This window comes from Hypanus sabinus, chromosome 10 (genome assembly GCF_030144855.1).
Source record: "Hypanus sabinus isolate sHypSab1 chromosome 10, sHypSab1.hap1, whole genome shotgun sequence".
NCBI lineage: Eukaryota > Metazoa > Chordata > Chondrichthyes > Myliobatiformes > Dasyatidae > Hypanus > Hypanus sabinus.
The window spans coordinates 145,947,228-145,961,529 of NC_082715.1; the positions used below are offsets into that span (position 1 = coordinate 145,947,228).

Here is a 14,302-nt window from a genome sequence, read left to right on the forward strand (position 1 = left end):
ACCTTACCTGGATTAAAGGAATAAAGTTTCCAATGAAAAGCATAAGTGGTGTGTTTTTTGTAATGGGGAAGGGGAAGTAATGGAGTTACAGTGTGTTTGATCAGTTATAAGTTAAAGCTAATCTTAAAGCTAGAGTGTGAGGCAGCAGCTCTATTAGCTGCACCACTGTAACACTCCTGTTCCTGCACCACTGTGACACTCCTCTTCTTCCGGGACACTTTTCATACTCACTGTGCCTTGGATTGCTTTAAGGCAGAGCTCCCCTGTGGTGAACTACATATATCTGTCTGGACACTCCCCTCTGCTAACGGCTCCTGTGGCTCCTCCCACAGACCCCTGTATAAAGGCGATTGGAGGCACTGCTCCTCCCTCAGTCTCCAGGATGTTGTGTGGGGATCTCTTGCCGCTAATAAAAGCCTATCGTTCGCCTCCCATTTCCGAGAGTTATTGATGGTGCATCATCCCCGAAGGTACCCAACATGCCATACCATGATGGAACAGTGGAGCAGACTCAACGGGCCAAATGGCCGAATTCTGTTCCTATGGTCTCTTGTTCTTGAGGAAACTCCCAAAGCTATGACTCACTTCTTCCATTATTGTTCTACCACTTTCAAACTGTAAGTACCACTCTGTTTAGTAAATCTCTCTTGATCATTCAGTATCCCAATGTTAAAACTATTAATAGATAACAGACTGCTTTATTGGGCAATGACCTTTTCCTGCTAGAGGTAACACTCTCTCAGTTTTGGCCCACTGACAGGAGCTTTCTTTTTCTGTACCTTCATAATTCTCTGCCTGTTAAAGTTGAGCAACAAATTCCAGACAGGTGTGGCAGATGGGGAAGACTACTGTGTAGCTTGTTGGCTCAGCTGTAATTTGAAGCTAAACTTCATCCCAACACAAGTTGTCATTGTTAAACTTGTTTTATATCTGTCCCAGGATGTTGCTGGAAATCTGAAATAAAAACACAACGTGCTGGATCTACTCAGTAGGTCAGGCAGCATGTGCGGCAGAAGTGACCAAGTTGGCTCTTCTTAAAGACCTTCCATCAGATTTTACTGAGATCAAAGGGAGACATAAGGGACAGCAGATGCTGGAATCTGGAGCTAAAAACAAACTGCTGGAGGAACTCAGCGCGTCAAGCAGCACCTGTGGAGGACAGGGATACGGTTTAGGATAAAAGGGATAATTAGATGTATTTTCTTGTAGTGAAAGATGATCATGAAAGCAATCTGATGACCTAAAACATTAAATGTGCTTCTTATTCCACAGATACTATGTGATTTGCTGAGTATTTCTAACTTGCCCAGTAGAGACTGAATATAAATATACATTAGATCCATCTGGTTCTGTTTATTGTCCGATGTGATTGTAACTTTGGTCTACACAGTAATTGCTAAACCACAATAGATTTGCAACAAAATGAATAGAATAATTCCAAGTATATTGCGAATAATGTTATTCTTTAAAATAAGTTCTGTTGCTGATACAGAACTTGCATTATTATAAAATCCTAATGCAGAAAATAATCAGGAATATATTGTCCATCAAGCTCCAGCAGTAAAAAATGGTGGTGTTCCAAATACGTCCATAATGGAGCAGTTAATGACAAGTTCAATAAAGTAGAGGGACACAAACAGAAGACTTGTACTAAGTCATCTAATAGTGAATATTCAAGATTGAAGATTGTTTACCATTATTTCCTGTACACAAGTGTAAAGGAGAACGAAATAATTGTTGTTCCACATTTGATGCAGCACAAAAAACAAAATTAAGATGACACAAAAATAAAAACACAATAAATATAAATACATGAGGTTTCTTATATAAATAGATTAATTTTGTCCATAAGTGAATCTAGGCACAGGAGTGTCTGTACTTAAGGTGGCTGACAGGAACTGATAAAGCAGTGGTGGAGGGATGGGTTAGTAGGTGGAGGGATGGGTTAGTAGGTGGAGGGAGGGTTAGTAGGTGGAGGGAGGGTTAGTAGGTGGAGGGATGGGTTAGTAGGTGGAGGGATGGGTTAGTAGGTGGAGGGATGGGTTAGTGGGTGGAGGGATGGGTTAGTGGGTGGAGGGATGGGTTAGTAGGTGGAGGGATGGGTTAGTAGGTGGAGGGATGGGTTAGTAGGTGGAGGGATGGGTTAGTAGGTGGAGGGATGGGTTAGTAGGAGGGATGGGTTAGTGGGTGGAGGGATGGGTTAGTGGGTGGAGGGATGGGTTAGTAGGTGGAGGGATGGGTTAGTAGGTGGAGGGATGGGTTAGTAGGTGGAGGGATGGGTTAGTGGGTGGAGGGATTGATCAGCCTTGCTGCTAGGGGAAAGTCACTGTTTTGGAGTCTGGTCTTCCTGGTTAGATGCTACATGGCCTCCTCCCTGATGGGAGTAGTACAAACAGTACGTATTTCAGAATGTGATAAGGAGAGTGAAATGTAACGCAAGAAAGCCACTTCTGAGGCTACAGAATTGACAAAGCAGAAGAACAGATACGAGGTAAGCAATAAAATAAGCAAGTAGTTTTCATTTGAAGAGTAACAATTCCTGTGCAGATTCAGATTTATTTATCATATCTACATTGAAACACACAGTGAAATGTGTCATTTGGGTTAACAAACTGCATATCCTAGGATGTGCTGGGGGCAGCCCACAAGCGTTGCCACACATTCCAGCACAAACATAGAATGCCCACAGTGCCTGCCAGAAGAACAAAACAGAACATACAAAGCAACAACAGTGAAACAAGTCCCATTCCCAGCAAGGCACATACAGTCTTCTAACCCTTGTACAGGCCATCTTCAGCCTCCAGCGGACACACTGGGACCTGGCTCGCAAAGATTCACAGACTCAGGCATCTGGGCCTCAACTTCTGGACTTCCCGAAGATATGCAAGGGAAAGGGAGACTCCAGGTAATTTTCAATAATCGGGTGGCAAAAGCCGACTGACAAGACTAGGTTGTTACCAAGTCATATTGTGAGAGGCCTTGTGAGCCTTGTGCGGATGTTCAGCCTTGAGCAATATGACCAGTCTAAGTTGTCAAAATGCATCGAGAAAGCTAATATTAAGAAATATCGTTCAAGGATTAAATGAGCAAATAATGAGTGTTTCTTCAATTCCATCAGTGCCTCTGAAATGAGAGAATCTCCAGACTGTTTCGAAGAGGATACTGCTCCCAGTCTTATACTGGAAGAATGAAAGGCCATGTATTGTTAATAAACTTGATGATTTTATAGAAGTCTCAGTAACATTGCTATTCTAAGAAAACTAACAATTTAAATATATTGATAACCGGAGGTGAATTACTAGAGCATCAATCATATTCAGGTTATTTACAAGTGTAATTAATTTTTGCCATAAACTACAGAACACTCTGAGGAATATAATCAGCATCTCAAATACTGTTCCCAGATCTATAATATCTCACTTCATATTTGGTAGTAATTATGGGATTTTCAGACAGATCAGAAATGGTGGACACAAATAAGCTACTTTGGAAATTTATGTTTTCACAGAAAGTCATGGAAATGTGTCTGTGTTACCTCCAAATACTGGTGCTGACCTGCCAAAAATACTTTAGAATGCCAATGACAAATTTTGTATGCTTCATTTGAGTTAATAATGGTCAATAAAGATTGATTGTTTTGATCAGAGTAGCTCACGTACTGCAGCATCGTGCTTGCCCATATGTGTCCAATAGTTGTGTGACACACAAGATTAATTTCCAGTTGAATTTTCAGCACATTTGTCCAAGTTACAAATGGTTCTCTTGAATTGAAGACCAGGTTTTTGATAACGTAGAACATAGGAACTCTGAATAGGCAGCACTTGGATTACCATGAGAAATTATAGTTGCCCCATTACAGGAAGGATGTGGAGGTTTTGGAAAGAATACAGAAGACGTTTACAGGACGCTGACTGGATTAGAAGGTGTGAATACAAGGACAGGTTGGATGTACCTGGGGTGTTTTCTGTGGAGTTCCAGAGGCTGAGGGGAGACCAAATAGAAGTTTATAAGATTGAGAGGGATAGACAGGATCATTTTCTCTGGTTAGTAGAGGGCATACAGTCAAGGTGTGAAGGGGAAAGTTTAAAAGAGTTGTGCAGGGCACGTTTCCCCCTCCCCCACCCCACTACCACTGCCACCAAGAAAGGTGCCTGGAATGGGCAGCTGGTGGGAGTGGTGGTAGAATACAGATACAGTCAGACCAACATGGGTCTGAGGAGAATGGAGGGATAGGGGTCATGTATAGGTAGAAGTGAATTAGTTTAATTCTGCCTCATGTCTGGGGCAGAAGTTACTGGATTAAGGGGCGGTTCCTGTTTGTACTGTTCTGTATTCTATAACAGTTTAACTTCACGAGCCTGATCCATCTGCCTGCAGTCACAGCACAATTCACTTCCTGACTGCCCTCAACCACAACGACCAAGCCTGGAATCCCCGTTGTTGTGTATTTAGTATTCCAGTAATATTTGTGTAATATTGTAAACATATTGCTTAAATGTTCTTTGTTGTTTACATGATTAATTACAGGTTATATGTAAAAGTATGTGAATGGCACACATCATCTCAGTGAAGTAAAATGAAGTAGACATTTTATCCCCGGGCTCCTGTGTTTTTCTTTCAATTAATTTCTGGGGTAATAAAACATAAACCATGGCAACAAGGTAGTTTTAAAATGAACTTGAGAAAATTACCTACCTGTTGAAGTGCAGACCATTTTTCCCCCCTCTGGAAAGGCAAAAGAAACATTATTTTTTTTTAAATGCAGCGCGTGTCTCTTCAGAAGGGGGAGAGAGAGAGAGAGACGGTTGAGTTTAAAAAGAAAGCAGAAAATGGATGAAATTCATGGGTTCATAAAAAGTGAGTACCCGGTAATAATAATACATTTCTTAAAAAGGCAGAAATGGCTGGCTACATCAGAAAGATAGACTTATTTGGTTACACACCAGATAACAGAGTGGTGTATACTGAATTAATTGAGCAATATTTTAAAGTGAATAAAATTGCCAATGAAAAGCAAGTGCCAGCTTTGCTGAGTGCATTGGGTTTAATGGCATACAGTTTGCTTAGGAGCTTGACTGCTCCAACCAAACCAGTCGAAATCAGCTTTGCTGATGTTGTGAAAGTAATGCAGGAACATTTAGAACCAAAATAATTGTTTATTGCAGAACACTTCAGGTTGCATAGGAGGAATCAAAAGGAAGGGGAGTTCATTTCAACTTGCATGGCTGAATTGAAAAAATTGTCTGAGTATTGTCAGTTCAGTGATGGGCTTAATGATATACTGAGATGGTTTAGCTTGTGGAATCTTACAAGAAAACATTCAAAAACAGCTAACTGAAGTCATATTTAAAAGAGCAGTTGAAATTGCTGTATCAATAGAAACAGCAGCCAGAAATGCAATCGAGTTTCAGTCAGGAATGAAAGTGAGCATGACAAAATTGCAATGTCTGAACAGAAACAAGCTTGGCTGAATAAATTGTGTTACTGGTGAGGCAGGGGCTCGCCTACAGCAGACCAACGCAGGTTTAAAAATGAAGTGAATTGAAGTTGCCATGTTTGAAACAGCAGAAAATTTGGCACTCATGGCAAAGAGAGGTGCCCCTATGAATGTTTTTAGGAACCAACTATCCCCTCCAGCTGTGAATACAGCTGTTACCTTTATATCAAAAATAGATTTCCACTTTGTTGGCAGAGCCAGACTTGACTTCTGCAATACAGCAGTGAACAGCAAAGCACCTATGTATATTTCTTTTCAATAGATGCTGCCTATAGGTGAGGCTTCTGATTGTTAAAGTAACCCAGCCTTTGACAAAGAGCTGTCCAACAACCCTGCCTAAACAGTAAATAAAAACACAAGTGTCTCCACTGCTTCAGAGGTGATCACAGCTCTCAGCAACCTTGCCCCAGATCTTTAACATTTTGCTATGAGCTGAAACGTTGTAAAATTCAATAACTGTATTGGCCACATGGAGAATGTTGCACTCTGGGTGAGCATAACTTCTACACTGACAGCAAAAAAAAAAGAGTGCAGCGTTCCCAAATACCGAGGTACTCACAGAGATTCCCTCTGTTGTTCTGGGCAATTTCCCTCTATTAGTGGTCTTTACATCAGGAGCTACCTCCTGTAAAACACAGCTCTTTAGAAGCCTTCTTCCAAGTACCTGGGAAAATCTGCCATTCCTCAGTCTGCTTCCTCCATGCAACTCCTGTGGTAGCCTTCCACACAAACTCTCTCCAGTAGCCAGTTGCATTGTGGTGTGACCTTGTAATGTCCATTTCTTGAGGTCAGATCCTATCTCCTATCTTCAAGAGCTCCTGATAGAGAGTTGCACTACATGAGAGAACCTCCTCACGCTGTTTTGGCAACAACACATGATTATTTTTAAAGATTCAAAGTACATTTATTATCAAAGTATGTAAGTAGTACACAACCCTGAGATTTGTCTTCCCACAGACAGCCACAAAACAAAAATATACCATTAAAATAGCTTATAATGGGATTGCTGACACCATTTTAACACAGGAAATGTCGGTCAGGTGAAATATTTTAGCTTATGTCTGTAAAAGTTAATAAACTGGGAAAAACAAAATGGGACTGAAAGTTGTCATTTGATCACCATCTCTACATGTCTGTGTATGTGAATGAGAGTTGCTGTTCTCTTTCTTGTTCTCTACATTGCTGATTCATGACAAATTAGACTGCATTTGTGAGTACAGAGAGCCTCACAAGCATTTGCCATCGGTGAACCAAATTTCTCTGCTAGTCATTGAAGCTTATTCTCTGCCACAAACATAATGCCCAAAAGCAATCTGCAGGGAACAAAATGCATATATTTGTGGATTTCACCTTTCTTTTTCTTATTAACATCATCTAGTTCCCCTAGATTGTCAGAATGTATGTAAAGAGTCTGTACGTCCACTCCATGACGTGTGCAATTCCATCAGGTGCTCCAGTTTTCTCACATATTTTAAATGTGTATGGATTAGGCTTAATTGGTCACCTGGGTGTAATTGTGTGGTGTGGGCTCATTAGGCCCAAAGGACCTATTACCGTGTGCTCTCTCTAAATAAAGTAAAATACAAAATGTGTCACAGATGCACCAATTAGGAGATAGAGCTGTTCTCCCTTAAAGGCATTATTCAATCCAGACTGTTTCAGAAAACATCCATTACTATTGATACAATTAATAGATAAATGCCTATGAAATGTGTGTGCTCTACTTCTGGGCCACTTTTTAAATTCAATTTTAACCTGTGTGAGATAAATGGGTTCACATCCAGATTAAAACAATGGAGAAAGGAATACCATTTCCAGTCTGTCTGATAACACACTATCATGCCTGTCTTTCCGACACGCCAACATCCCATCAGTCGATAATCTGCTAAGAGGATTATCACTGAATATCATGAATAGGGAGAGAGAGTGAGTGGCTCTATGGCCAGAATAAAAGTTCATATTTGTACTAAAGAGAAGATCAATTTAACAAAGTGTTAATTCCTAGTTTAGAAGTTAACTGCAGCCTGTGACTAGTTCAACACTGCAGCACTTACAATGTAATACGCCCTCCCCTTCCCAATTTGAATTCAATTGAATTGACTTTATTACTTACATCCTTCATATGCATGAGTAAAAATCTTTACGCTACATCTCCGTCGAAATGTGCAATTATAGTAATTTATAATAAATATTATGTACAACAGGATAGTCACTATAACATAGAAATACAGTTGTGTCAGCATGAATTAATCAGTCTGATGGCCTGGTGGAAGAAGCTGTCCCGGAGCCTGTTGGTCCTGGTTTTTATGCTGCGGTTCAGTCTCCCAGATGGCAGCAGCTGGAACAGTTTGTGGTTGGGGTGATTCGGGTCTCCAATGATCCTTCAGACCCCTTTTGCACACCTGTCACTGCAAGTATCCTCAATAGTGGGAAGATCACATCTACAGATGTGCTGGGACTCTGCAGAGTCCTGCGATTGGTGAAAGTACTGTTCCCATGCCAGGCAGTGATGCAGCCAGTCAGGATGCTCTCAATTGTGCCCCTGTAGACATTCCTAATGTAACTACTTGATGTTTACTCTTTTTTTCTGTGAAACAAGGTCCCATTAATTCAATCATCACCTTAAACTCCTTGAAATTTATCCAGTTGACTGAGCAAAGCATCCAATATTCACTGTGTGGCATTCAAACAGAAAGTCTTTTAATAGAGATTGGGCTGCTGTTTAAAAACAGTAATCGCTTCTCTGTTTTTCATTAGATCCAGCCAACATTATTGTTTTTAGGAAATATGTTTGCTTTGATCGGAATTCCATTTCTAAATGGAATTCCTACTAAACCCATGATTTAATTTAAATATGAATTAGATTCATTGAATGCTTCTTTGATCGTTATCAGTTAGTATTTTATATTACAATGATGCAGTGCCTTTCTATAAACAATATGCCTGTACAACTGAGCAACTGATTGAATACACCACAATAGCATAACATTTGAAATTGTTCTCCAAATGCTAATCTCAATGTCTGGGTCTGGATTTAAAAACAATCTCAACATACATACATACTTACGTAAGTCTTTGAACAGAAATAGCATGTTAGCCTTCTGCCACAGCATCTCAACACGCTTCCTCAATTTTACCCCCCAGCACTGTTCAAAGTACATATAGAACACCATATAGTATCTTGAGGTTCATTTCCCTGCAGGCATTTACAAGAGGTAAAGAAAAACAATGGAGTGTATGAAAAAACTATAAATAATTATAAATGGAAAACTAATATGCAAAAAACATCATGCAAATATAAAACAAATAAATAAATAAGACTTGCAACACGATGGAATCTGAAGATGCTGGAAATAAATGAAAATACAAAATGCTGGCAGAACTCAGCAGGCCAGACAGCATCTATGGGAGGAGGTAGTGACAACATTTCGGGCCGAAACCCTTCATTAGGAGACGAAGGGGTCTATCTGGCCTGCTGATTTCTGCCAGCATTTTGTGTTTTTATGATAAGACGAGCCATGGTCAGTATGGTTTCCTTAAGGGCCAATGTTGCCTGACAAATATGTAAGAATGCTTTAAGAATCTAACAAGCAGGATAGTCAAAGAAGAATTTGTGGATGTTGTGTTATGTTGTATCACGAGACTGTTTAGCAAGATACAAGTCCATGGAATTACAGGAAATATACTAGTGTAGATAGAGCATTGGCTGATGAAGGGTCTTAGCCCAAACTGTCGACTGTACTCTTTTCCCTGGATATTGCCCGGCCTGCTGAGTTCCTCCAGCATTGTGTGCGTGTGTAGCAGTGCATTGGTTGATTGGCAGGAGGCGAAGAGTGGGAATAAAGGGAGCATTTTCTGACTGGCTGCTGGTGACTAATGTTGCTCTGAAAGGGTCGGTTCTGGGACTGCTTCTTTTTACAGTGTATGTCGACGATTTGGATAATTGAATTGATGGCTTTGTAGCCATGTTTGCGGACGATATGGAGATAGGTGGAGGGCCAAGTCGTCTTGAGGAAGCAGGGAGGCTGCAGAAGGACTTAGACAGATTAGGAGAAAGGGCAAAGAACTGGCAATATCAGGAAGAGTATGGTTATGCAATTTGGCAGGAGTAAAAGTGTGGACTATTTTCTAATGGGAGAAAATTCCAAATTCTGAGGTGCAAAGGGACTTGGAAGTCTTCCTGCAGGATTCCCTTGAGTTTAACTTTGCAGATTAAGTTGGGGTGAGAAAGGCAAATGCAATGTTAGTATTCATTTCAAAAGGACTGGAATATAAAAGCAAGGATGTGATGCGGAGGCTTCATAAGGCACTGGTGAGGCCTCACTTGGAGTATTGGGAGCAGCTTGGACCCCTTATCTAAGAAAGGATGTGCTGACATTGGAGAGGGTTCAAAGGAGGTTCATGAAAATGGTTCCAGGAATGAAAGGCTTGTCATATGAGGAGTGTCTGACGGCTCTGGGTCTGAACTTGCTGGAATTTAGAAGGATGAGGAGGGGTCTCATTGAATCTTATCGAATGTTGAAAGGCCTAGAGTGGATGTGGAGAGAATGTTTCCTGTAGTGGGGGAGTCTTGGACCAGAGGACACAGATAGAGTGGATGTGGAGAGAATGTTTCCTGTAGTGGTGGAATCTCGGACCAGAGACACAGATAGAGTGGACGAGGAGAGGATGTTTCCTGTAGTAGAGGCGTCTCGGACCAGAGGACACAGATAGAGTGGATGTGGAGAGGATGTTTCCTGTAGTGGAGGAGTCTCGGACCAGAGGACACAGATAGAGTGGAGGTGGAGAGGATGTTTCCTGTAGTGGGGGAGTCTCGGACCAAACCTCAGAATAGAAGGATGTCCCTTCAAAACAGAGTTGAGGAGGAATTTCTTTAGCCAGAGGGTGGTGAAACTGTGGAGTTCATTGCCACTGGCAGCTGTGGAGGCCAGGTCAGAGATTGGGAGATTTTTGGTAAGTGTATTTAATTTATATCTATAGGAAATTCCTTCACTATATGGAGTGTAAATCTTGCAATACCTTATCAAACATCATCAGAGGAACACCACTGAGAATGGTATCACTGAATCAGGCTTTGCAACCATCAGCTGCACCATGACAGCGAGTAAACACCACTTGTCAATGCTTGCATTTTTTAACTGATAGCGCCACATTCTCTGTAATGATAAATTTGCACGGTTATTTCTTGATTATATGTTTCAACACCTTCTCTACACTGAGTGCGATCAAAATCTATAAGCTAGGTAAGGAAGGCCAAAGACGGCCTGCCCTGGGATCAAAGGACTGTGTTGCGTTTGATGGTACACATGCATACAGTTGAATGTCAATAAACTGAACTTAACATGGAGTCAGTTTGTTTCTTCCTGCATAACGTTGTAATACGTTCAACTAACATAAAATTGTACAGAAACCTCATTCTACCTCAATTCAAATAACAGAAATCTGTCAATAGACAAAAAAAAATGTAAGAAACTCGTAGGAAATTGTGGTTAGTTTCAGGACAGAATTCCTGGAATTTAGTTAATTTATTTGTAAAGCACATTAAAGGAGACACAACACCATAAACTACAGGCAAGTTAGCTCAAGATTTGGAGACTATACTCAAGGAAGAAATAGCCAGTCGTATTAAAAACCAGCGTAATTAAGCCGAGGCAATATGGTTTTATAAAAGGTAAATTATGTTAGACAGATTTGCTAAGGTTCTTTAAAGATGTAACAAGCAGAGTCAATTAAGCAAAACCTGTAGATAAGGCATATTTAGATTTACAAGGGGCCACGTAGAAAGCAGGGCACAGAGCCCACAGTATTTGGGTAAATGAGTTGTCATGGACTGAAGACCAGTATTCCCATGAAGAGAGATTTGGAATATGTGAGTCTTTTTCAGGGAAATTAACTACTTTTGTGCCCAAGAATCAATTCTCGACCCTCAATTACTACAGTTTATATTACTGATGTGAAGAGGGAATGAAGCGTAAGGTGTGCAGTTTTGCAGATGGCTTGAAAATTAGCAGGAAGGAATAGTGCAATCTGGATTCTGCAATGGAATACAGAGGGCCTGAGTGCGTGGAAATGGAACTGGAAAGCGCGAGGTCACCCACTTCAGCAAGAGGAATGAAAACCAAATATGAGAAATACAGAGGACCCAATGTGTTTTGGTGTATGCAGTTCCTTCTGGTTAGTTGGCAGGTGTAGCAAGGGGTGAGGAAGGCACTTGGCATATTGGCCTTTATAGCAAGGGACAAGTTACAAAGGACACTCACTTAAAAATGAGGTGGGTAGGGATTACTCCAGAGGAAATTCCTATCCCAGAAGGCTGTTAAGGATAGGTGACTGGACATAGATAAATGGGAGATAGATTTTTAATCGAAGATTGGGGAGTTGTGGCAAACTGACATAAAACAGATGCTGAAGCCAGGGTAAATCAGCTATGATTATATTGAATGAGGGGCCAAGTTTGTGGTCAAAAGGCTTACTCCCGATCTAATTTTCTTGCATGCGCTCTTAAGCGACTGAAGAATCCAAAAGTATCAAAAAGTATGATCTGTTAATTTCATATCTTGATCTGTTTGTACCTCAATGGTGCTACTATTTACAGTAAAAACTATTTTTAAAGAACCTTTTACATAAAAAAAATTAAAAGCAATTGTTTGGAAATTCTGATGGATAATTCATCAATCAGCTTTGACTACGAGTACGATGCGTGACCGGAGGCAGCCCCGCAATCCTGAATACTGTACTGTAGTGGGGAGTGAGGCTAGAGTCAGGGAAGAGAGTCGATAGGTTTGTAACCAGAGCTAGGGAGGGGAGTGCTCGTACCATTAAATGTACCGAGTTCAAGGGAACATTTACACAACAGAGTAAAGTGTGAAGAAAAATGAAATAACATCGTGCTTGGACATTAATCGAGTAACATCCAACGACCTTGAAAATAGCAAATCTGGTTCTATCAACAACACGAGGATGCCGGTTTCTCCGAGTTTCACAATAGAGCTTAATTAACTTTTGAGCATCCTACCCAGAAACACTTCTTTAGGGTCTGTCTGTGGGGGAAAAAATCGAGTTATTCAACATTGTATTCAAATACTTTACGTGTCTTGCTCATAAATTCTACGCATTTGATGCATGTGGCTGTCAGCCTCTTATTCCCATTAAAGAGGCTCACCGTGGCTTCAAACTTTAAATTTCAAAAAATCTATTAAATAAAGCCACAAAACATCGTTTAGTTTACTTTCTGCATCTCATTCATTTTACACCTTTATATAAGTACAATTCTTAACAAGCATTCTCTCCGTAAGTGTAACTCCCAACTTTTCACCACTCGCGACCCAGAACCACTCCATTTCGTTTTAAGCAGTTTACCTATGCGGAGGAAGCGCCACGCAGGCGCACTTCCGCCTCTTCCCACCTGAGGCGCGCTCCGCACGGCGTCATTATGCGTGCGCTGCTGAGCGGGAAAGGCTCTGTGACGTCACCCGACGTTGCTGCGGAAACGGAGACGCCGAGACGTGGTTATCCAGAGCGGCTCGCATTCGCGTACCGGACCGGCTGCAGGGGCGGCGGGTCGGGATAGGGTTCACCTTGCGGCGCAGAGTTCATAGGGGAAATAGAGTCTGTAAAGCAGACGTAGAAAATATCCACGGTATTGGAAAAAGTCACCGTGCACTTACGAAAAGGAGACTGTGTTGATTTAAGAAAAAAGATGTAATTTCAAAATAGATCAGGGAAAATCCGGTGGGTGTGGTGAATTAATTTGATAAAGTTCCACGGGAGCTTACTGTACAATAAGATAGCACACGAGATTGGGAATTAGGGTGGCCATTTTCAAATTTCCAAAAGGGAGGACATTGCATACGTGGTCATATATAGTGCGTTTCAAAACAAATTATTTTTTCCTATAAAATTTAAACCGTTTTGTAAAAATAACATGCAGACAGATGGTCACTTCAGTTATTAAATAACAATTCTAACATGATACTTTTTTGGCCTATATAAATCCCGCTATTTCATCATTAATCAGTGGTTTTCCTGCCACAGCCCATTTTCCTATTCAATGATTCATCATTCTGCATATTACATACATGCATTCATACAGTATAAATAAAGAACTGAAAGAAATGAATATTCATTTTAATTCCTGCTGAAGCAGATATGCTAACCAAGTTAACTTACTTCACTAACTAAAGGAAGTAGCCTACTTCCGCCTACCATGGACTGCCAGGTATGGATGTCTATTTTTTGTATTTCTGCCCTTTACTTGGCCATCTCCAGGAGTTTTTTTGTACATGGCTGGGCACTCTTCTGAGAAGTTGTTACATACTTGGAGCTCTGCTTAGACTGAGTCCACTTGCAGACGGCTTCTAGTTTCTCCAAGCTGAAGTCACCATTGAAAAAACCCGCTCTGTGTGAGCATTGCTGCATGGAATAGAGAAGATACAAGCACTCACCAGGTTTGTAAAAGAGACCTCAGATTTACCGAACAGCTTGAGATAACGTTCTTCACTATGGCTATCTACCACCTCAGGAGCATTGATAATTGCCTCCACTATCCCATACTCTTAATATAATTCATCCATATCAATATCTGAAGGTTACAGGCCTTGACTGCATCACAGAATTCTCCAAAAGGTATGGCAATTTTGACACTTTGTTATGAAAGCTGTTTTCAGAGAAGTCATACCTGTCACTTAAGTACTTTATGACTCTTTTATAGAAAACAATGAAGGCTGCTCCACATTTCTTAGACACATCAGGGGTAGGCTGGCTAAGCTTGATATTCACTGCAAAGCCAAAAAAAAGTCCCTTACC

The 14,302-nt window shown here is 40.9% G+C and overlaps 1 long non-coding RNA gene across 1 annotated transcript; it reads left to right on the forward strand.

Moving 5' to 3' along the window:
- The first annotated feature begins 386 nt into the window (after positions 1-386).
- LOC132400383 (uncharacterized) lies at positions 387-1,269 on the forward strand. Its single transcript, XR_009514237.1, has 2 exons — positions 387-617; positions 940-1,269. It is a non-coding gene; the product is annotated as an uncharacterized LOC132400383 (long non-coding RNA).
- The last annotated feature ends 13,033 nt before the right edge of the window (positions 1,270-14,302 follow it).